This window comes from Drosophila erecta, unplaced genomic scaffold, assembly GCF_003286155.1.
Source record: "Drosophila erecta strain 14021-0224.00,06,07 unplaced genomic scaffold, DereRS2 tig00000021-arrow-pilon, whole genome shotgun sequence".
In the NCBI taxonomy this organism is placed as follows: domain Eukaryota; kingdom Metazoa; phylum Arthropoda; class Insecta; order Diptera; family Drosophilidae; genus Drosophila; species Drosophila erecta.
In genome coordinates this window covers 19,811,558-19,836,209 of record NW_020825198.1, presented here as the reverse complement: position 1 = coordinate 19,836,209, position 24,652 = coordinate 19,811,558, and the positions used below count along the sequence as shown (strand labels likewise).

General features: G+C 38.3%; 1 protein-coding gene across 2 annotated transcripts in view; it reads left to right on the top strand.

Moving 5' to 3' along the window:
* Nucleotides 1-3: 3 nt before the first annotated feature.
* The window catches only part of LOC6545483 (receptor-type guanylate cyclase Gyc76C), a 41,161-nt gene continuing 16,512 nt past the window's right edge, over nucleotides 4-24,652 (top strand). The window contains exons 1-3 of one of the 2 annotated variants that reach the window (XM_026977948.1): nucleotides 4-82; nucleotides 3,980-4,276; nucleotides 14,154-14,389. The gene's annotated coding sequence lies outside the window, so the exon portion shown is untranslated. Of the gene's footprint in view, nucleotides 140-3,979; nucleotides 4,277-14,153; nucleotides 14,390-24,652 lie in introns of both variants that reach the window. The other variant, XM_001973343.3, reaches the window with a different exon arrangement.

Below are 24,652 nucleotides of genomic sequence, written 5' to 3'. Positions count from 1 at the left end.
AATGCCGCTGTAAGTTCTTGGCTAAAATTTAAGCGAAATTGGCCGAACTTGGCCACACGATACATCACATATTCAAAATCGGGTAGGTAGTCGCGACGGAAAACGGAAAACGCGGACGAATCGCGCAGCCATAGAAGCGGTAAATTCGAAATAACCGTTTGGAAAGAACAAAATGAAGCGGGGTTTATTCGTTTTGAAAAAAACGAAACATAGTGAAAATGTGATTCAAATGACAGCCTGCATGGGAGCCGTCGGTGTCAATTGCGTTCTGAATTTGCTCTTCCCAAAACGCAGACACAAATACATACACACACAAAAGTAGCGGCACCCACACGATCGCAGTGGCAAATGTGCTGCAGTGATAAAACAAATGCACAGCAATAAAAGCAAAGTCGGAAAAGTTTCACAATGCACAGGCGGCCCATGCATAAAAATGTCCAATTTGGCGCTCTTTGCACTTGTCACGTCGTTGGAAAAGCAAAACAAAAAAACAAACAACAACTATAGGAACAGAAACTGAAACCAAAAGAAAAAGAAAACCATTTTTACTCCGCAATTTGTTTTTGTTTGGACCGCCGCTCACGCACTTTCGCGCACACACGCACAAACTTTTTGCATTTGTTTTCTTCACCCGTTGCATTATCACAACAACTGATCTCCTCTCCTCCCTCTCCGTTGCTCAACCACTCGTTCGCTCTGCCCCGCCAGGGTTGCCATTTTCAATGAACAAAGTTGCACTTCTGCCTATAAATAACCGCTTTAAACGGTTTTATTTTGGCACAATCTTCGGAATTATTTCGGATTTTAGTGAATTGCCGCTTTGGGCGTAAATCCTTTTAAAATAGCGAGGCGGGACTGATAAATCAGACCACTCTCTCTCTCTCTCTCACTATCTGTTGCTCTTTTATTTACTATGTACGTTGGTGTTTTTGTTCTCAGATATGTGCAACAGTTTACACTTTTGTTTACCTTTACGGGCACCAATTGGAGACAAATTTGTTCGCCTTAAGTGCATTGTATTAACCCAATTGGATGCTGATTCAAGATTGATGAAGTTTATAGTTTATATAAAATGGTAATTTAAAAATACTTCCTAAGACAGGCACAGGTAATTATTTAAATTCCGGAATGTTCCTAACGATCTCATTAGGAAAAGTAAGAAAGTTTGTAGGAAAAAACCTGATAGATACATACATATGTATGTATATCAGTGGTATCGGATAAAGGTTATCATAGAGGGCTATATCATTATTAAATATTATACTTTTTATTGAGTTAATACGCTTTAGTTAATAAAAATGTTTATTGTACAGTGCTTAAACTAATCCCAAAATAATGTTTCGCTATATGTGCTTTCATTTGGTTATGTTTTTTCTTCTGTTAATTGCTTTTAACTAGCCTTTTAACAATTTAAAGTCAGGATTAAAGAGAAGGTTAATTTATTTTCATTATATTCTCAATGACTCACACGATTTAGATTATTAGAATCAATCGATCAATCAGCATAAATCAAAATTGTGGCCAATTATCTTTAGCATTTTAGCATTGATTTCTGAACAGATAATACAAAAACATAACAGAGAAACAAAGCATATTCCGGAGTATAATGGGAGCTAATTTACAATGTGCTAGAGCTAAACTTTAGACTTTTTATTCTCGGTAATAAATGTATTACACAATATTATGCTTCAAATTTACAGACTCTGCTTATTTGACAAATAAGGCATAGCCTGATGTTAAACTTAATAATATATTACCGAGCACGGTGACTTCGACTCGACTTTATTTCATTGCAGCTTTTGTAACAGTTTTTGTTTGTTGTTTTACTTACATACATTTCGTAAGCATAAAGCATTTTTATATACTTTTATATTAATTTAAATGACAGAGATGTTTTTAATTAAAAATTTTCCTGGAACTTGGAAAATATATGTATGTACATATGTATGGATAGAGAGCATATTCTAAGAGGGTGCAATAAATGGCACCTTGGAAAGAGCAAATATTCGTGTATTGATCGGTACTTTTCTTTGATTCAAGAGCACTTATTCCACTGTAATGTTGATTGGTCCAACAAGCTGTTGTTGTGGCAGACTTGGTCCAATTTTTCTATTCCTTTCTTCTGGCCGTCCTCGTACTGTATGTGTTTCTGTTTCTGCGTCCCACTGCATCAATTACTTTTTTCGTTCGGACTTTGACAGAGATTTGCTTAGTCTAGCACCTTCTTGGCGAAAAGTTTCCAACGGAAATTGTCAGCAGAAATTGAAAAACTCCCATGTAAATACTCCGCAAACGCACACACGCACGCGCCAAGCGGGATACACCAACACACACGCACACAGGAGCAGCGGCAGCGCTTAATAAAGATTAACGCATTTCTTATCAAGCGGTGATAGCGGGCAAAGAAGATGGAGAGAGCCGGAGCGAGACAGAGCACTAACACTGCGACAGCATTTGAGCTTCGCTTTTCGCACACCCGATAGAGCGGCATGGAGCGGGAAAGGGACGGAGACAGTGATATCTTTTCTCTGCCTGATTAGCAGTAGCAGTAGCAGCGTCTAGTTTTTCTCGTGTTATTTATTTGTTTTCTGCTCTCAGCCGTCGCTCCCGTTGCCCCTCCCTCGCTGCAACCGTCTTCGAACGCCGACGCTGCCTGCTTTATTTTCGCGCCGCTGCTGATAAAATAAAGAACAATATTAATTTAAGTTTAAAAATAGAATTCGCTGCAGATGCCCATTGCATGAATGTGTGCGAGCGGGAGAACGAAATCAGTTCTCTCGTTCTCCCGCTGATTTCGTTCTCCCGCTCTCTTACAGCACACACATGTTGATCCGCAGCGGCAGCGTCAATTAGTGATGGCAAGTGAGAAGAGTAAATCTTTGGCGGATACTAAAAACCGCTAGGTATGTGGGAGTTAACGAATTTTTCAGTATTAATTATCAAAGATCGAAGTAATGTTAATAATGTTGATATTTCAGCTTAAATAGAGATAGATAGCTTTACCATTCAACTTATTCTACGCTGAGCGAAAATAACTTTGTCTGACAACTGCCCTCATATGCTTACCTCAACACGGAAAAGACGCCAGAACTAGCGAAAAAGTCAAACTGACATCTCTGAGAGCATGCGGTGTCGCTCGCCCGATTTTCGTTTGGGGCTTTCAGTATTATTCTATTCGCTTGCGCCCCAAGTTGTTTTTTCGGATCGCCAAAGCCGCGTGCGCCCCAGCGCACTCTCGCACACTCACACGCACTCACAGAAAACGATACTATGCATACATATGTATGTTTAATATATATTTTTCTCTGATTGGTTTGGGGCAAAAACAAAACCCAGAGTGCGAAAAAGGTGAAAAAAAGTAAAAAGCCGAATAGCATTTTGAATAAAATCCAGTGCGGTTTGTGTTAATAATTTTTATTGAATGAAAAACAAATTCCGTCAAATGTGTTAACAAGAGTGTTCGCAGCCGCAGCGCCATAAAGTTTACAACAAAACGGAGAAAAAATCGAAAAAAGAAACAAAAACTGGAATTTGTGATAATTGTTTTTCAGGCCAGTCAGCGAGAGGGAGAGCAGTGCAAAGATAACAGATTTGTTTCGTGTCCCTGATAAGCGACTCCAACGATACAGCAGTGTAATTTTGGACATCCGTACCTTGCCATTTCAACTTGCTTATTTGACTGTAAATGCCGAAAATAATATTCAAACATTTAGAATTTCAAGATTTCGGCATTAGATTGTTCTTCCCGATTCTTTGCTCTAATCTTGTTCTCTCTTTATGCCTTGAGAACACAATGCAATGCATTACTCTCTTCTTTTTGATTGCTCTTTTAGCATGCAATTGCCTTGTTGTGAATTTTACCGCTACGACCATTAGCTAGTTTTCCACTCTCTCCCGCTAGCTCTCTTCCCATGTGCAACAACAACCAAATCAACGCGAAATTAAAATGTATATTAACCACAATATTTCCCATCTGAAGAGCGAACGTGAGTAAATAGCAACCGGAAAAACAAAAAGCACAAAGTGAACAATCGTTAAACAACCAAAAAGCAAGCCAATTAGAAAAATAAACACTGCGCAAAAATCCGACAAAAAAAAAACAGGAGTATAGAAAGGAAAACGCCGTGATCGTGGAAAAACAAAAACTTTATCTAACTGTAAATCTGACCGCCAACGTGGGAGGCATCCGAAGCGAAAACAACGGATGAGCAGGCAGAAAAAGAGAGAAGAGAGATCTCTGGCAAAAGCTGATGACAAAACGAGGAAGGGCATCAATGTAAGTTAGCATCATTTCTTTGTTAAGAAAGAGATTATACCGAACTCACGGAACCGAAATACCCAGTTAATGGGTATAAACATAATAATGTGACTTAAAAAATATTACAAGAAATGAATATTTCCATTTAAAATTTTATAACTGATCTCTAGAGAAGTTCAATGCTGTTTTAATTTGGCAAAATACCTGATATACGATGAACAGCTCGGTCTTGACCTATCATTAGTATATAAAGCGTGAAAATATTTAAATTATGAGCTAGTCAATCAACTAGAAACTAACTAACTAACTAGAAAACATCATAAATAGTTACGTATGTTGTTTAATACTTGACGTGTCGAATATGAAACGCTATAATATTAAAATTATTATAGAAAACATCATTGCAATCCTCTGAATAAAATCATGAGTTTAACTCGAATTAAAAAACTCCATTACAAATTTATAGTTAATACAGTACCTTTGCCATTTTCCATTGCATTGCCGCTAAAATCATAATATGTATGTATATTCAAATTTTTCGTTACTGCCGAAAGTTTTCTTAATCTCCGGCAGTTCTGCTTTCAATTTATTTGCCGAAGACCAATACTTTTGGTAATCTGAAATGCGAGCTATTTCCGATTTAAATAATTACCCTGATGCGTGTGTGGTGTCAGTGGGAAAGCCAACGCAGTGAAACCGAAGCTCTTGGGTTACCGCAGCTGGGACCCAAGCGCCCCCTTTCAGATTTTCCCCAATTTCCCCGGTTTTCCCATACCCATAACGAATGGGGAAGTTCGATAAAAGTTCGCCACCGAATTGCCGGCAATGAACCGCAACAAGTTGGCTTTTCCCATCGTTGTTCTGTTAAATGTCGGTGGGGGAGTGCTCAAATTGCCGATGTGGATTCCGGCGTTTTCCACTAGCCCCTTCGTAGTCTTCAGGGACTTTTCTGAACAATTTCATTTGTGTTTTCAGGTTGTACTAAATTTTTATGGTGTGGAAAACCATAATTGAGAAAAACTCAAATCTTATACATACTGCATTTTTTTGGGTGTTTCATTTGTTTACATTATTCTCAGTTTGCTAAAGAAATTGAAATGTTCGATTTTCAGGTATCTATTAATAAGTTTGTGTATTTTTAGGGAGGCGCTCGCTATTTGCACAGGAGTGTGTGTGAATCTGGGGGTGGTGGGTGTAATTGACAGCTTCCTCGAGACCTTACAGAATATTATTTTTGGCAACTGGCAGAAACGCAGAATGTTCACAACTTGAACTTTTAATCGTTTTTTTTGGGTATCTGTTCTGTGTCAACATTTGCGCAGAAATACAAATGTTTCCCCTATTTCCATGTTGTTTGCTTGCAAAATATTAAGTAATAAACATGTTCGACTCCTTATTTCTGGCTCCAAAGCCAACCCTGCCGTCGTCTTCTACCATTCAGATTGAACAGGTGTTTTCTGTGTTTTTGAAATTCTCCTACAAATTAGGTACAACTAAACTTAAAAGAAAACATTGAATTCCGATTCGAATTATAATTGTATTTTATAGAATCATCATACAAGCTATGATACAAGCTGTAATGTAAGTAGAATCCTTGAAGAGTACATTAATATGCCAATTCTAAGTTTAGTTTTTATGTGTGTTTTTATGTTGATATTCAGTAATTATTGTTATTTAAAGCATGTATACATATAATCATGATGTGAAAAATTAAAATATTCCTAAATTGCGTTAGGTAAACCATTCAGTTTGAATATGTTTTGAGCGAATTTTCCCGCTTTCAGAAGCGTATTTATTCGCATAATTTCCCTCATGGCCGACGTCGCATCCGCAAAAAAGAAAAACAAACCAACAGAAATGTATTTTAAGAGGCGTTTGTTTAGTCTTTTTCTGGGTGCCCTTCGCACACGGTCCAAAACTTTTAGCTTAAATATAGAATCGTTTTCAGAAGCTCTGGAACAAACAATTTGTTTGCAAAGTTTTGAAATGGAATTAGGCTAGTAATTGGGCGGAAAACAAAACATAGCCTGCGAAGCTACGAAAACTGAAAAGTTATCAAGTTAAATACAAATGTTTCTTCTATATTTGCATAATGAACATCAGTCAATCCAAAATAATAGAATGGGTGGATGCCAACTATGGAATCGATGGTGGTCCTGGTTTAATATGATGTTTTGCAATAATTCCTGCCATAAAACGTGTTCTGTTCAAAAAATTGTTCTTATGCTTCGCTTTTTTCATTTTTTGTATATTCATTTGCGCTAAAACCGCAAAAAATTTTGTGGTTCGGCCACGACGCAATCTTATCATCTAATGTTCTAAAAATAGAAGCAACAACTACACCAGCATGTATGGATGTGGCCCCATCGCCAGTACTGTCCCTGAGCGGGCCTCTGGAACTTGGAGCGAAAATTGTCGCCCAACCTTTTCAGCTCTATCTCGCTATCTATCTCTATCTCTAGCTGTATCTTTATTTGTGTGGGTATAAATAATATGAGGCATGGGCGTATCTCTATCTGGGTATCCGTATCTGTCCCTGTATCTGTATCTGTATCGGTATCTGTGTGGTATCGCCTGGTCTGTACAGCAGCATTGTATCTTTTTGCGAATTTCGCTAACAAAAGTTTAATTTTCTTCTTCTTAGCTGTGAATTTTGTACTTTTCTTGTTTTCTTTTAGAGCGACCGTGTGATCATTTAGCGTCCTGCTAATTTAATTTGAGTCTTCTGTTCTTGTTTGGTATGTCTGTTTTTTGAAGTGTATGCGAGAATATTTTTAAAGTTTTCGAGTATGCAAAGATTTTGTTTTGCAGCAAATTGATGAAAAAAGTAAATTTCTTACATTTTAAAATTTGCATTTTGCATTGTCGAGGAATTTTTGAAAATTAGCGTATCTAAGAACTATTTTTTTATGGGTTTCTTTTACAAAAAAGTTAATACTCTTTACTGCATCTTACGTGTATATTTAAAACAGCATGGCCACTTAGAAATTTATTTATATTCCTTCGAAAAAACTGTCAACTGTCAATAACAAATTTGACGCCCATAATTAAATTAGAAGTAATATACTAAATGTATCTAATACAATTTTGCTATATTCTTGGGTTTTAAAATTCCGTCAGAGTCAGGCGAGCCACCGCGTCATAGGCAAATAATTATACCCCTTACTCGACGCCTTACTAAAAGGGTATGAAATACTCGATAAAAAGAATGTAACAGGCACATATAAGCGTTTCAGCCCCTATTGTATTCTATCTATTCATAGTCCGGTTCACTAGTCCGGTCAATTTAGGTATGGCAGTCCGTGTTGTCCGTATATCCGTCCGCATGAACTGCGAGATCTCGGGAACTTTAGGTAGAGTCTGGATTCGACATGAAGATTTTAGTTACTACCACTTCTAAAAACCTACGTGTTTTGTTAACAGAACCTGTTACCTGTATTATGCTGGTTTTATTTGTTAAACCGTTCCTAGCAATCGTGCGGGATAAAAGGTACACGGAATCCGCTATTGTGAAATATTACTTATTATTTTTAGAAACATTTTGCGATTGTAACAGTTTTGTATTGCGAAAAACAGACAAACTACCGCACCCAGCATACGATTTAAATTTGTGTATCATATCAACACTTTTATTGATCAGAGCATTTTATATCCGTTCACACCTCCGAATATTACTGTCATTTTGTTTAATCATCCATTTATGACAAGCAAGCAGAAAAAAAAGAAACATGCCAAATATTTTTTCTTTCCAATTTTCTTTGCTGTCAAGCCTGAATTTTTTTTTCGTGTTTCTAAAATAAACATGCAGAAAGCCGAAAAAATAAGAACCAGTGTCGGATACAAATAAAAAATTGATTGAGAAAATGTAGCTGTTGTGTAAAATTTTCCACAGCCCGTATCAGGGAATTATAAAAAAATTCCACAAGACTGAAAAAAGAAGTCGCTGGCCCGCTTTTTATTTTAGAGAAAGGGACATTATTTGCCTAATCATTTAACAGAAGATTGCGGTGTGTTAATAACTGAGATCGGCAATTGGGAAACATTTGTGTTTGTTTACTGAAATTATACAGTTTACTGCGGGATGTGTAGCAAAAATTCCACAATAAATAATTTGACACTTGAAATCCGTTGGCATTGCATAAATTAGACAGAACATGGCAGACACCCGGTGACCATGGCCAAGTCAATGCGAATGACTTGGCTTACTTCTTTCTCATCAACTAAAGCAACTTTCTGTGGGTTTCCTGAGAGGTCTCGATATCCTTGTTATTAAATTTGCATATATGCAAATGCACTTGAAGATAGCTAAAGGTCCCTTGACTCCTTTGGTAAACAAGGATTTTCAGCTTCTTCTTTGAAATGTTGCTAATTGTTTTGAGTTTTGGTGGCTGCAGAATAGAGGATAAGGTGGGATTATGAACGAAGTGGAAGCAATTTCCATAAATATGCAAGAGAGCACACATAGCCAAGTTAAGATTAGTAGATTTAGTTCATTGTATCTGATTTAAGGTATGAAATGTTCTGAACGGATTGCTCTGAAGACAATTTAAGTCTTGCGATCTAAAAGCACTTGCCTTTCTTTGCTATTGCTTTCAATACCATCACCTTCTTAGACTAAATATATGAATAAATTGCCAATTATCGATTGGTTTTTTAATTTAAATATCAACGGCTTGCCCAAAATATATTTGGCAAGATATCTAGATGCCAATCAAGCCACCATTGCGTCTTAATGTTAACTCGTTTTTCGCATTAGTCGACTTGAATGCATGGAATGCAATGCAACAGCCACATAGAGAATTACGTCAATGAGACCGACAAGTGCATAAGCTTCATTCTTGTATTGGCGGAGCGTGAAATGAGCGAACCCCAAAACCCGGCGATTCTGTTGCCCTGGCTACCAGTTTCCCAGGTTGCCTCTTGATTCCCAACTACTGCGCTTCAGCATTCGCCTACACTGTGCGCTTCGGAAGCCCACAATTCGTTTCGACCATGCTAATGCACCCGCAATGAAATCCGCCCACAGATAAGGGCCTAAAAACGGGGTAGATCGATAGCCGCGGATTCTGGGGCATGAACGCTAGCACTGCCCTATTTAAATGCTAAAACGGAACGCGTTTTTTAGCCATTACCTGGATGAAATGTTTCCAGAAGAGCAGCTTTCAAGTACACTGAAACTGCTTCCTCTTCGGTCTATATTAAATATAATAAAATATAAAATTGAGCATGCTAACCAATTATTTTGGTTTCACGCCGTTTGCCTACTAAGAGAGCCAATTGGACATTTAATTCGAGTCTATACCGTACTTGAAAGCCTCCTTGTTTTCCGCCAATTAGCAGAATATCAACGGGACAACGAGACCAACTAGTCACTATCAATGAGCAGATTGTTGCATGTACACACTATGTGCCACCGAGAAGTGAAAGCACGTTTTACGCTTTCCTGCTAAATATTTTCTCATTCATACACTGATTTTGGCTCACACCCCTGCCAAATATGAATTTTCTGTGACCATGAAGCTGTGAGTTGGAACCACTGAATGGGGCTCAATCAAAAAATAGAACTGATTTAAAGAATGTAATTGATCAAAGTCATCATTTGAACAGAACTTAATTTTCTTTTAATTTCATGCTTTCCATCGTAGTTAAGCCGTGGTACACAAATTTTCCAAGGTTTATGCAAAAGTGCAAAATAAATTATGCTTTGTTGTCAAGTAGTGCGTGTATAAAACTTATTTTTATTTTAGGCGCAATTATTAACATCGTGCTGTTTAAAGCCAAACTCAAACCTAGCACGCATAAAGCGAGTGTTGATAAAAAAGTTGGTAACGGGGGAAAATTATTTTGCACACATTGCTGTGGGCTCCCAGAAGTCCAAAGTAATTTAATTTGGCCAATAAAAAGCTTTTTTGCTTCTGTCTCTTGTTTTATAACATTATTCCTGTGGGACGACATGATATGTGACAAGTGACGTGCAGAAGGCCATAGACTGACAATCGGTAGTAGATTTAGTTTAGTTTGCTTTGTGCTGGAGTTATGAATATTTGTACAATTATGCGGGAATTTCATATTCAGACGTTTGGATTTGTTCAAGCAAATCAGTGCTGTGACATCTACTTTGGTAGTTGTTTGGCTGCCTAGTTCAACTACGATTTATTCAATCAACTTTGATTTATTCAATCTTCATGCTCCCATTTTGATACTAAATACTCCATCGACAATAAAGCTCAATTCTGGCCTTTCGGCCAAGTTTATTAAACTTTTCCGCGGCCAAAAGTTCGGCGAGAAGTTGAACCGAAGAGAGATGAAGCCAACCCAGGAGCGAAAAAGGGCAGAATCAAGGTCAGTGCACTTCATTGCTTAAGTTCGTAATTTCTTCTGGCTTGCAATTGCTGGCCAAAGTTCTATAAGTTGCTGTAACCCGATGCGGTAATGCAAAATCAAGAATTGTTTCAATACAGTTAAGTTCCAAGTTAATGAATGATATTCCGGCCTTAAAGTTAAATTGAACCTTTGAACTGAAAACCGTTCGTAAATAAAATAAACGATGAATCGAGCATAAGCAATGTACTAAGGTAATATAACTAACAAATATATAGCCATAAATATCTGCGCGTCTTTTTTGTTTACACGTGCAAATTTGCATCTCCCAATTACGCACTGTTTATCCTAAATCACACGCTTTAAGCGTTAAGATTCCTGGAAATCCGCAAATAATAAACATTAACTTGACTTCTCCGAACCGCAATTTACATAATTGTAATCTACCCACAACAAAGCTGCTAATCTATTCGCCGATTTGGGCCACGTTGTTGCCCTCGGACTTCCCTTAAATCTCACCTCTGGCCAAGTAGGAAACATTTTAGGGCCCTTTCAACGCATTTGTAAGGGAATTGTTTATGTTTGGGCCCAAAGGCCGGCACTAAATTATGTTGTTTTAACTTGTCATTAATGGCCTTCCCGGCTTGCTGTTCCTGGGCGCTGCCACAAGACGGTGTCGATATGACCGGAGGCGATGTTTTCCCTCGATTCCCCCACCTCGACTTCCCCCACCGACTCAGTTCCTGCCCCGCAGTGGCCTCTACCACTTTCTTCGATCACACCCCCATTCCAACCCCTCCATGCGCATAAATTAAGTGCCTCAATATGCCAAAAGCAACAGACAAGCGAATTTATGGGGCGTCTTTGCAGTTCTTCGTTTCAGCAGGCCATTGTTGTACTTTTTAATTGATTTTTAAGATACAAGTTTACATACAAGTTATATACATTTTAAAATAGACTTAAATAGACTTAAAGAATAGTCTTAAAATAGACTTTTTGATACATATAAAATTGTTATTTAAAAAAGTTTAAAGAGACTACATGTTTTCGATTCAAAGGAACACTATTTGATAAAATAATTGTAATTTAACCGTATCCTTAGGCTTACGAAGGTTTTCTTTTTGTGATTTCTCGTTTCATGCTTATATTTCGCAACTGCAAAGGCGACCCTCGCCCATTCTTGAGATATTTTTCGGCGAAAGCAAACAATTTAGCAAGAATGTCACGATTCCACAGCCCACTCGAAAATTTGCCTATGGGCCCGTCGTGCCAGCGACACAAGAAGCGAAACAATTTTCGATGAAAATATGAAAGGAACTCTCCGTTATCAGTGTCCGCCTACCTGGCGGGCAGTTTTCCCTACCGACATATTTTCCGCTTTTCTTCTCGGGGCCCTTCGTCATGGGCAATATGTGGGCTTGCCTGCGGTCCCAATTTGAGTGTTTTTGTTTAATAAACAGAATGTAAGTAGAGTAGATTGAAGAAAATGACGCCAGCCAGGCGGTGAAAGTCCACAAAGGGTATTCTTCCCCACAGTTTTTCTTGTCTTTGTTGCTGCGTTTGTTTGTCTTAATTTTTGGGCGGGGTTTCCCTATTAGCATTAATCGCCATCGGAAAAGTGCGAGGAAAATGCGATGTGCGAGTCAATATGCATACCCGGTATCCATAATACCGGACAGCTCCAGATATCCACCTTTCCCTGCGCCCCAAACACCCCCATAAATTTACGACTCTTGGAGCTTTTAACAACTGTTTGTCCTGCAATTTCCCACAAACGAGAGAGCAGGAAAATTTATTATTATTTTTATGGGCTCTGCGAATTTGCTCTCGCCACCAATTTGGGTGTAAGAAAAAGTTGGTAGGTGGAGGAAATACTTGGAAAGGAATAACCTGGATGCGAGCACAAAAGTTTTTTAATAACTTGGCCTCTTCGCCCGCTTCACCAGAAAAACTAAAATGCACCCGTTTGCTTAGCATACTTTTTAGGGTAGGCGCTCTATGAAAGCAATTAACTCCGCTCCACTCGCCGCACTTCATTTGCATCCATAGCCACCACTACACTATGTTGTGGGCGTGCTCCCGCCCACTTTTCAGAACATGTGAGGCCCGCGGAAAAAAGCCAGCACCAGCTTAATTTGCCGCCGAGCTGTATGACATCCTATATGTTGGCTGAAAGGGGTATAGATTTGGCTAACATGAATTGATTGAGAATGTCAAAGGGGCTTTTCGCACGAAGGCCATCAGGAATCACATTTGCATTGGCCGGAAGCAACAGATGATAGAATTTTACACACATTTTCACTGCGGCAGAACCGAAAATAAATAAACTAAGAGGTAGCAGGAAAAAGTCGGATAGATTCTGGATATCACGTTCACAGCTTTTGACAGGCTGTACTTTTATACTTTTAATTATAGCCTTAGTTTTCCTAAGTTTAATAGTTGATTTTTGCGAAATTCTGGTATACTTTTTTTTATTGGTATCTCTTTTAGCAAGGTTTCCTTTCCCGATAAAACATTTCTTTATTATCCCAGATATATTTTGTTTATTTCTTTATTCAATGTTTTGAAGTTCGCAGCTTACGTAATAATCCACAAGGATTTTTGTAAAGCGCCATCTTGTAAAGATGCTGCTATGACGGTTTCCTGAATAAAGGCTTTATAATCATTTCATTTACATTTTCAGCTTTTTTAACATTTTTAGCTTTCGCCCTGTTGATGCAAGCTAATTTGTTGGCACAGCATACAAACAGTCCCTTAATTGGCATCGTTAGGGATTTTGCAGCGCAGGACTATGAAAATATACAAAGGGCAAATAATGAATTAATTGAAAATCCGCGGAATTCGAATTTGTGAATATTTTTTTCATCTGTGTCATGTTGTTTTAAAATTAAATTTTAAAAGTATTTTTATTCCATACGCAACTTTACTCGCTACAAAAATCATAATGTGGTCGGAAAACTTTTGCTTGCCATTCTGATGCAACTGATAAATGTCAGGAAGGAATAAAGCAACATCGTGTGGCCCGGACAACATTTAATTGAGAGATGGAAATAAATAAAGATTCTGTGAAAACAAGGCAACGTTAAACCTTATCGACATCTGTTCCATTGCCACTTCCGGCCTTTAAACATTTTAATGGGAAAACATTTATTAATTTTGTCAACAACAAACGGAAAGAGACCGAATTTGTCATATAAATGCAAATTAACTTCAATTATTTTCTTTTGCCTGAGCATATAAGTGAAAACATCGGTATCCTTATTTTATTTTGCGCCGGATGACTGTGCCTAATTTTTTAAGTTTGGGTAATGGCTTCAGGCTTATGTAAATTGTATCTATAGGTCTAAAAAATGTATTTATACGCTCGTTAGAGAATCCGCTTAATATGTGTGCAAACATGTAAAATTGGCCAACTTAATTCGGTTCAACAAATTTGGCGCTTCGCTAATTGCTGAATTTGCCAGCCATCAAATGATGATTTTAAATTACCTTAACGGCTTTTAACTGCAATGTTTATATATACAACTTTAATTTAAACAAAATTATTGAAAATTTGTATTTTATATTTTTGCAGCTCCGGTTAAATACAAACATTGTTAATACCTTCTACAAATAGTACTGAAATCGATTCCTAGGACTATATGTTTCTGCGTGAAACACAACCCACATATATCCTGCATCGAAATTGTCCTTTCCAACAAAAGAAGTAATATTTATTCGACGGAAATCAACATAAAATATCTGGACCCGTGTTGTGACTACACCAACAATTGCAGCACATACTTACAAACTATACCACAAACATATCGCGTAAGTGTGGATTTAGTTATATAATGTTTATAAATAGGGCATATTTAGTAGATAATGTGGGTGACTAATGGCATTCATTTGTTGTCAGGAGAAACATCTCTCTTTGAGGTACAATCATTTACAAAAATATTCAGGGTAATATATTTTTGGAGAAAATGAATTGCTCACACTCATTTAATTGTTGTTCTCAATGTTGTCAATCTGTTATCAGATCCATGAAATGTATCATTAGCCACATTTTACATATTTGCGACTTGCAATTTACTTAAAATGTGTTAATTGCTTACTTAATCACAAATGAAAACGAACATGTGCAAAAATTGTGCTATGAGTACAACTCGACTTTCTTATACAATACCCCACACATGGGTGTATATCGCAAATATGTGTTTATACGAATGTGAGTATATACTTGTGTGTAAGTTTTGACGTTTATTTCTCGATTTTCAACATGAAGGCTGATTCAGCGGCTGGTCGGACTCGCTCGAGTTTCGGCCGCTTTTTCCAGTCAGCTTCGCAGAGCCAAAAGCGTTTTGGCAATTTAGTTTAAAAACTCGGTTCGATATGCAAATACGAAGCTATTGGCTGTTTCATGGTTACACTGCTGTTTCTTTTTTATAGTTCTTAGAAATTTACAAGAGTAAGAGCCGAGCAAGTCGGCGGCTCAACTAAGTGGCAAACTCAATTAAAAGTTTAATGAAATTAGGGCTTCTTGTTATGGCTTGTTAATATACTAAGACAAGGTCGGGGCACTATTTTTCAAGTGCGAATCGCAGATGTTTTTGTTTCTAACTACGGAATTCACTTCAAGACTATGCGGAAATCTTTAATCTTGCATCTTTTCAATACAAACCCGAGATGCAAGACCTTCAGCCGCCCCCGCCCTGCAAACTTTTGTTTATTAGCAACTGTTACGGTAATTTACACATTTTATTCTCAGCTCGTATTCATTTCGTATTTATTTTCTTAGAGCCTTAGATACCTCGAATGTTGTCAGCATATGATATAAGTAAGATCGCGCCATTTAGCGTCACTCAGCCGCAAAGCCATTCGCACATGGAGCCAGAACATATTGCTGACATGGAGAACCACACAATATATTATGCACGATAATTTAATGATAATTTAAAGATAACTTTTATATAAACAATAAATTTTGTTCTCGCTGAATTGGCGCGTTCTAAAAATAGAATCCGAGCAGTTACAAAAAGCGGCGATTAGTAATATGATACGTCGGCCGGTCGGGGCTCCATTGATATCGCTTTACCAGACACTTGACGACTATATATACATAAATATCGGAGCATTATAATGGAAACAGGAAAAAATTGGTTGTTTATTCATTAGCCATGGATGCGTGAGGGTTTCAGCCTGAAATACAGACTTCTGATTAAGCCGAAGGTGTTAGCAGACCTATACCTCCCGGATTAGTCTAGGCAAACAGTGTAATCTGAGCAGCCTAAAAATAGCCGGGAACTTTGCACAGTGTTTAATTAATTTTAGCTTGCTGTGACATCTGGTCAATATTTAAATTGTGTTTAATGGTCTTTGACTATTTCCTCTGCTTAGACTCGTTTAGGGGTTTTCAAATGTGTTTCGTTAACCGGCTAAGATTTTTATTGATATAAAAAATGATCAAGGTTGTTTGTGGAGTAAGACGGCTTTATGCATTCAAGCAACAGCAACCTGAACCAGGATTACCTTTTTTAACCACATATTAGTAAAAAATCTATTATAATATCGATGCTATACAAATAGTTGTATCATTTATCGTACAGTTAAATCAAGGACACTAGAATAATAAGATGCGTAACGGCCATACATTGATTTTGCACTATGCAGCCACTTTTTTTGGTGGCGGCAGTAATTGCTCTCTTCCCGCTCGCATAAAATTGAGAGTATAAAAATCTAAATATAGAATTCACTTGCTTGTGTGAGTGAAAACAGTAAACAAAAAAGTTGTGCTAGAAGACGATTTTCGGTCCGAAATCAATTTTGATCTAAGAAACGAATTTGATTAATGTTTTGGTCAATTTCGTTGTAATATGAGCTAAATATTATTTTAAAATTGATGCCGTGACTATTATTTTTTTTTAAGAAGTTGTTTTAATATTCTTTAGTTGGAATCGCCACTCGATTGTACCGTTTACATATAAATATTTTTATTATTAATTATCTGTAATATATGTATTTTTTGGTACCCAGGGAACACCACGGGGAGGACATTACAATTGTAATGGGGTCGTATATTTATATGACCATCGAGTCGACTTGAAATAATAAATGTTAAACGTAAAATATTTCCATGTTTATGTATGTATGTATGTATGTATGTTTGTATGTATGTATGCATGTATGTATGTATGTATTTAGTGTATGTGTTACTTGCACAAAGTAGTAAAAATTGTCTTAATTAAAGCCTGAAGAATGTTTAACTTACTGTCGGAACACATAGTTATTGCCGCTTTTAATATTTGCTGAGGAAAAATATTTTCTTGTAGCCCTATAATTCCCAACTAGTTCTAGCGAAGACTGTAAGGCATGTCTTCTAATTTAGAGTCACAAAATAGTAACCTCTCTTACCGGTCGAGCAGTGAGTGTAGTGTATGTTCCGGTGTATGTAGGTATGTATGTTTGTATGTATCTATGTATCTATGTATCTGTGTGTATGTATGTATGTATGTATGTATGTATGTATGTATGTATGTATGTATGTTGTATGTATGTATGTAAGTATGTATGTATGTGTGTATGTATGTATGTATGTATGTATGCATGCATGTATGTATGTATGTATGTATGTATGTATGTACTTACGTATGTATGTATGTATGTATGTATGTACTTACGTATGTATGTATGTATGTATGTACTTACGTATGTATGTATGTATGTATGTACTTACGTATGTATGTATGTATGTATGTATACAACTAGTTCTAGTGAAGACTGTAAGGCATGTCTTCTAATTTAGAGTCCCAAAATAGTTCAAGTAATCCCTCTTACCGGTCGAGCAGTGAGTGTAGGTTATGTGTTCTTAAGTGTAATTACTTGCAAGATCAAATTGGCATCCCTCTTGAACAAATAACCGGGCAAATGTTATTCATACAAGTGTTTGAAATGTTATAATATTTATTTTAAAATATTTATTCATAAAAAATATTTAAAATACAATATAAAATTATTGTAAAGAAATTGATTACCCTACACTGAAAGGGATATATATTTTTATGTTTATTCGTATACAAAGTGCTACTAAATTAATCTCGAGCTGTAAGTCATTAAATAATAAACTATTATTTTGGCATAATTATATTAGTGAGTGAAATATTGACGTCTTTAAAGTGAGTAGTAAAAATTGTCTTAAATAAAGCCTATAAAATGCCCGAAAAGTATTTGAAACGCATTGGTACAATGGCACCGTATGAATCAAATCTGTCTTGTTTTTCATCCTTTTTTGAAATTTTCAGCCTAGTTTTTCCGTTTTTTTTTTTTCAATCTGTCTTTTTTTTCAGAAAAATATTGGCATCACTGAAGCGTACAAGAGAGCTGCTGGCTCTAGAGAGCTCCCTCCCTCTGGCTCTTGAAGAAAAATTCGAGAGAGCATGGAGCCAGCTCTAGAGCCAGCCCGAAAAAAACGTGTGCAAAAAAATCGTATGGCGTTACGCATCTTATTATTCTAGTGTCTTTGGTTAAATGGTGCGAAGTATAGACCCTGTAAAGTATGCCATTCCGTTTATGAGCCCATCTGACAATTTGATATTAAATTCGACGAATATGAAAAAAGAATCAGAATCCGTGATCACAACAGAACTGAAAAATATGAATAGGAAGCTAAGCTCGAGTCAATAGCTCTTGTTTATCTTCAGTTATCTACTCACTTTCATCGTAACGCGGAAGTCAGGCAAGGGCGCCCAATTTCCATACAACAGGCAGCCGTTGAAGTCTAACAAAAAAACCATTGAAAAATCGAAAATAAACAAAATTCATTCTCTATCGTCTACCGTTTCGATTCAGTTTCGCCGTCGATTAATTCGACAAAAAAACCGAAATCTCGTGAATTCAATACAAGCTTTAACTGTCATTATTCACGGCTCCAAAGCCGAAAGGAAAACAAAGCAAAAGGAGAAAAAATTTGTTAAGCGGCAATTAAACGTCTATGGCAACACTTGAAATTCGATTCTAAGACGATGGATCGTTTTTTCTGGTTCTATAGAGCGGGCTAAGTGGTCTTATAACTGACATTTTCAAGTGATTATATTGTTCAACTCGATTTCGTTTCGCCCTCAGTCAATTATTTTTTTTGTTTGCCGACGAAATCATTTGGTTATCTTGAGTTCTTATCAAGTGATTCGCTTGTACGTACGTACTATTTAGGTATACGACAAGTAATTCTCTTCGCCTTCCAATAATTTACGTGAGTCTTCGCGGGAACGGCGATATGGCGAATGTGATAGCACTTGATTGGAGTCGGAGGCGCCGGGTAATTAGCCTAAAATTATGTGTAAGCCCACACCGAAGAGCCGTCGAGTCCATCAATTAATGGAATGGATTGAAATGGATTGGAATGGAGGCGACGACTTGGCTGCTCCTCCGGCATCACGTCAAAAACTTATGCTAACTGACTTTGATTGGCGGTTACAAGTTCAATGGGCTCTATCAGTCAATGAAAACTACTGGAGTCAGGCCGCAATCGAATTAGCTCAAGAAAAGTCAATCGAGAGTGGGCTCAATCTGTACCCCAAGATATTTCTTCGGTCGAAGGGGTTAAGTAATGCGGCAAGGCTGTGCAAACATGACTGAAATTAGCGACATTTAAATTCACAACCGTATTTTCTGTTAATTAGGTTTTCTGGTGGGATAATGATTTGAAAATTGATTGATTCGTCAGAATGTTTAATGTTAAAGAAAATACGAAAGTTCTGTCGCCTGATGTTAATTTAAAAAGAAAAGTAAATCATTTTAGTCACCCGAATCCATGATCATAGGAGTGCTTCAAGCCAAAAAATGGGAATTCGGGATGGATTTCGCTAAAAATCCCCGACGATCAAATAGTTGCTCCAGATCCGACTTCGTGTGATTCCCCACATAGGTCTAAGTTGTTTCCTCAGAATCGGGCACTCTTTGTTTTGAGAGACTCCATCATTACCTAATTTAAATTCACAGAGGGCATAGAGATAGGCATTTAATTAAATTAAGTTTAATAAACTCACTTATTATTACATCAGATGTTGAGACAGAAAAAAGCCCATGTGAGTAAATGAGGAGTATCTTTTTCAAGACAAAAGAGTGCCACTTAAGTATAATCGAACTCTATTAGAAAAGCCGACACAAATCCAATTACACTTAAAGAGTATTTGATTGGCCGTCATCATCGGATAATTTAAGTAAATGCCAATTAATTGAATCTGGCAGAAAAGAAAAGCGAAGACAAAACAAATCGAAAACAACCACATCCAGTTTGGTCAGGTAGCTGGGGCATCAATAAAACTAGCAGCTGAAAAAGCTGAAAAAAGCAGAAACCCATTTATCATGTAGTGTCAAATTTGAGGTTTCAGAGGTTTGGAGTTCGGGCATTGTTATCTTGTGACCTGGAAGTCAATGGCCATCGCTGGATTGAGTGGGTAGCCACGGAGATCTGTGCGCCCGAGGTGCCGCCAGTTGGGCTGGGCACGTTTGTAGATGAGCTTCTTTCCTCGGGTATTTTTTATGCGCCGATTGTAATCTTCGAAGGCCCTAACTGCTTAATTAATGCGTTTTCGCTTTCTACTTTTCGGTTGTCGCGTGGCCAGACAATGACAATGACTAATCAGAAAATAGAAGTAGCTTTTTGTCTTCCCGCCAGTCTGGTTTCTTCTTTCATGCCACTTTTTGCCCGGCAATTCTTCTTGGGGGGTTAATTGAGGGACCGCCTGCCTTGAGCTCGGTTCTGTTGGGTTGAGCAAACAAATTGCATTAATTTGTGTCTTATTATTTAATAACAAAATAAATAGACAACGGCCGACAACGAACTGATGGAGTGCTCTAGTTGGAGGTGGGTATTTAGCACTTTTCTGGCGCCGCTTGCCGACCAATTATTTTAATTCCGATCAATTAGGAATCAAACGAATTGCACGTCGCCAAGCCGGGATAAGACGTCTATTGCGTTTTCTTTTAAACTGCAATTTGTTTGGCGAAAACTGTTTGGCATTTAAGGACTTCCCCTTTCTGTTGGGACTCTCGGTTGATGACGGTTTGGCATGAATGCCGAATTTGGCAGGTCCTCAAAAGCAGAATTGCGGTTTAATTCGGTTTAATTGCGGTTTTCCGATTGTCAAGAGGTGTTTACTGCATATCATATATTATGAGAAATGAAGGACTTTAGCGGCATTTTTCATTGCACCTTGTGTGATTGCTTTAGTTATGCCATTAATTGTGGTTTCACGTTGGCCAAGTGCCAAAACAACGACCAAAAATCGGTGGACCAAAAATCCAACTACAATCAAAATGTAATACTGACTCTGCACCTATTTCGTTTATTTTTTTTTAATTGCATTTTCCCCACCCAGCTTTTTTGCCAAACAAATGTGCGTTCATTTATCGAAATATTTTCACTGGAGGTTCGAATCGGATTTTCATACGTAGTCAACTGAACAGTTATATTCGGCGAAACCATAAAACCATAAATTTCGTATTTATTAATGCGCACACACGTGTGTGGCTGATTGAGTATTGAGTGTGTGGCATAAAGGTGCATGGAATCGATATTCGGAGGCGCCCAAAAGGAGAAAAACTGAATTGTCATGATTGTGATTATGGGCATCGAAGACGCTCAGGGGACGACTTTTATCGCCCAGCGCCAGCCTTCTTGATTGTATGTTGTGCCGTGTACATACTATTAATAATATTTTATGTGCAAAAATATTCCGAGCAAGTGGCGGAGGACGAGGGGAGGCAGCTGGCCGTGTTATCAGCCTACACCCCAAAATAAAACGAATAGAACCTGGGTCGAGATAATGCCGGGTCTGGAGTGCTGGTAAAGCTAGTATACTGGTATGTATGTAGTGATATTCGTAGTCCATCAAATGTGGGCTACGAATCTTTTTTAGTCGCTCGCCGAAGCTTTGGCATGTGTAGACACTAAACTTATTAATAAAACATCGAGCCATATCAGCTGAGACTCTTAAGTCCCCAATCTTCTGCTCGTTTGGGGATCTTTGGCTTTGTGCATTGGATATCGCCTTGGCTCGACTTGGGTTCAGAACGAGTCGCCGCTGCCATTTGCTGTTTGCATATCGCTCTGCCATTAATCGCTGCTGTTTCGTAGCTGTTTGCTTAAAAGAGCAACAATCACGCATATGTATGTACGCGTATATATGGCAGGCGTACAACAACAAATGTTATTTTTAGCTTGGAGTATTTATAAATGGCCTTGGCGCTGAGCTCAGGGCCCCGAGGAGGTGAATCAGGCGGGAGAGTGAGGGTGAGGAATATGGAGAATCGCATAGTCTGCCACGATCGTTCCACTTTTATGTTATTTTCGGCACGCGTTTTTGTGGCTGCTGGTCACTGGTTTGAAAACGCCAGGAGATCTCTGCCATAGATCAATTGATCTGCGTTTCTACTGTCTTTAACTCTTACAATGATGTATAAACAATGGAAATATTACTGTTTTCCGAGCGCCTCCACTCTGTTGCTTAAGCATTTCAGATTGTATAGCACATATATTTTATGACACCTATGCGTAGGTGTATCGAATTAGATTCTATAAATATTTCGGATTGTTTGGCAATTCTGGCTGACTAGTGAATTTCCAATTCAGCCACAGTCATTTTTCCGCAATTGGTGGATTCCAATTCAATCCTCAAGTCTTCCTCGGGTGGTCTCAACATTCATTCAACCATCTCGACAGCTGCAACTTGAGGAATGTACTCATACTTACCCTTGACTCTTATCGCGCTGCGCCCTGCACTTCATATATCTTTCGCAGACAGGAACTGTCGCTTTACATAATGACTTAATAGCTAAAAGGAGAACCATGATATTAATGAACAGCGTTTCCTCGCGAATGCTCAAGAAATTATTACGTATACGCCACATTGCACACAGCTTGAGGGAGAAAAGATTTCAAATTAGTTTTGGTGGGTTTGGTGGACTTGGAATGCTGACTCTGCTGGCCAGAGCGCGGAGAATGAGCTGGGCGGGAATGAGCCATATAACTGGCCACTATAGTTAACAAAAATAATAATAATAATACCAGTTAAACCACTTTGCGTGCAATGGCAGACACAGAGGCAGCACCACAACCACCAGCACCAGCAGCACCAGCAGCAGCAGCAACTTGCATGGAACTTGTTAAATTGTTAAACCCATCAAGACAACCCAGCCCCAAGTAGTTGGAGCCAGTCCATCCAGCCAGATACCCAGATAGCCAGGCAGCCACCCTGTCACCCAAACAAATGCAAACTGGACAAGATGGCAAGGACTGCTGAGGAGCAAGTGGCGGGCACACTCCTAAAAACTTATGCTTCGACTCCCGAAAACTGAATTGGTCAAATATTTGGTCATTACAGATTTTAGCATTTCTTTAAGATAAGGATTTTATAGAAATGCGAGCAAGTGTTGCCATGTAGGCGAGGTATCACATTTAATTTGGATAACAATTCAATCTTTTCAAAAAATTTAATGCACCGAGATTAGACTCTTATATCTTTGCAATTTCTTCAAGTGTATCTATCCAGATGTGACGCCGAGGCCACGTCGCGACGAATTGGCTAGGAAATACTCTTGAGAGCCTGTGAAGGCATCGACGAAATAGAAAACATTTCTAATAGGCGGCAAGGCGCAAAGGAAGGGAGGCGTTGAAACTGGATAATCTTGATAGGGGAACTTTTTGCTGCATTGATTAGGATTGGAGGAGCTGCCATATAGCCAGAATATTAGTTGGGGACTCTCGCCAGATGCGGTCTGGGTGGTTCTTAGGTTTTTGCACTCAAAAATAAATGAGAAACGGAAAGTAACTACACAAAATTATAGTTTACTGGCAAATAGTATTCGTCAAACTTATTATATGGCGATGCATATCATAGGGAAGGTCCTATGGGAATTTACAGGGCATTTGGATTCAAAATGCTGGTGCTGAACATTAGTCAAGACAAGCTCGTGTTCATTTAACTGACATACAAGCGATTTTCTTTCGTTTTTCATTTACAGATTTTGCACAATCCCAAGAATTCATGGCCGAAAGGCATTGTAGCATTTTATTTGCCAACTGAATGGGTTCTCCCTCAGTAACTATTTTCGGGCGAAACGGAAATTCTGTTTCCTGTTGGCACTCAACCCTTTTTTCGGGACAAAATGGATGAGGATGTGGAGGTGGAATATCCTAACACGGGATATGCTTTGAGCTGATGCTTCCGAGCTGAAGTTTGCAAAGACGAGAGCTCTGCAACTCGGCTTGACTTGAGTTGTTGTGCTTTTTTGCTGTTGTATTTTGTGCCTTTTGGCGGCCGTTGCACATGTGGCGCGTATTCAAGTATTTCCCCACGGTCTATTTTTAGAAAATCCAGTTTTTTGGCAGCACCAACACTGTGGCAGCCAGCTCCCCAGTCTGCTTTGCATGACAATCCGAGAGCAAGCGAGAGGGTCCGAGCGGAGACAGAGATGGCCACAGCGATGCCGACCTGCAGCACAGATTGCAAGCCCCTCCGCCACTCATAACTCCATGAGTCCTCATAGCTCCACCGCTCATAAATGTTTCACTTCGCGGCAGAGTTCAACTCAGCACAATTTTTGGCAACGACCTCAAAAGTCACTGCCAGCCCTTCACTTTCACACGACTCAAAGCTGCAGCTTGGACCCGCTGCCCAATAATGGTTAGGACCAGTCGTAACACCTCTCCTATCCTTACCGCTGTTTTCTCCCTACACTTAAAAAATTAGCTAATTAAAACGTTGTTTTTTCTAATCCTAGCAGTAGTAGTAGACTACTTCTGTACTGTATTACAAGTATATCTCTGGATGCATATATCGCTTTGGCTACTATAAAGTATTCATTTACGTCCGTGATCACTATATAAGAAGTAGACCCACAATGATCCTGATAGCACAAAAGCTTTCAGGAATCTAGAGACCTATCTCTTCATATTTGGGAAAGACAACCCAGAGCTCTCTTGATATACGTCAACATTGCTAGTAAATGGCTTTAAACTGCTTTTAAGCACTTTTGCCCATTAATTGTTTGCAGTGCACTTGTGTCTTTCTCTTCGTGGCTTCGTTTGGGCTG